The sequence below is a fragment of the Calidris pugnax genome, unplaced genomic scaffold (assembly GCF_001431845.1).
Source record: "Calidris pugnax isolate Ruff unplaced genomic scaffold, ASM143184v1 scaffold68, whole genome shotgun sequence".
Lineage (NCBI taxonomy): Eukaryota > Metazoa > Chordata > Aves > Charadriiformes > Scolopacidae > Calidris > Calidris pugnax.
In genome coordinates, this window is record NW_015090921.1 from 262,698 (window position 1) to 263,511 (window position 814).

An 814-nucleotide genomic window follows, 5' to 3' on the forward strand; every position below is an offset into this window, starting at 1 on the left:
TTGCTCTCTCCAACTCCCTGAAAGGAGGGTGTAGAGAGATGGGGGTTGGTCTCTTCTCGCAAGTTACAGATGATAGGACAAGGGGTAATGGGTTCAAGTTGCGCCAGGGGAGGTTTAGACTGGACATTAGGAAACAATTCTTCACAGAGAGAGTGGTCGGGCATTGGAACAGGCTGCCCAGGGAGGTGGTTGAGTCACCATCCCTGGCTGTGTTTAAGAACCGTTTAGATGTGGTGTTGGGGGATATGGTGTAGGGGAGAACTTTAGAGTAGAGTGGATGGCTGGACTCAGATGATCCCGAGGGTCTCTTCCAGCCTAGATAATTCTGTGATTCTGTAAATAGGAAGTGCTGCTGCCCCGGAGAAGCAGGACAACTCTGCGGTGGCTGTGGGGCTGACATGGATGGAACTTGGTCGTGATTTCATTAGGTCTGTGAACTTGAATCGGTGTCCAGACACCAACGGGGGGGCAGAGAAGTTGGGCAAGGGGAGAACCAGGCGTCTATAAACAGAAATAATCCCTGTTGTGACTATTTCTGCAGCGGCGTAAGGAAAAAGAAAACAGCAGCTTAATTACTAAGTGGCATCTGTTGGATTCTTTATCCTGAATTTTAGTTGGCGGGGGACTGGAAAAAGGTGGAAGCTGGACCATGTGGCCCACAGAGGTGGGAAGAACTTGGGCTGTGAGGTTTTTCCTGTGTGGTTGTGAGGTGTGGTTGCTGTTGCACCCTGTGCTTTTCAAGGATGAAGCATCTCTCTTCTGCCTCCCCACCCCCATTCTGTGCAGCAACGGGAACCGGTAGAACTGAACTGAA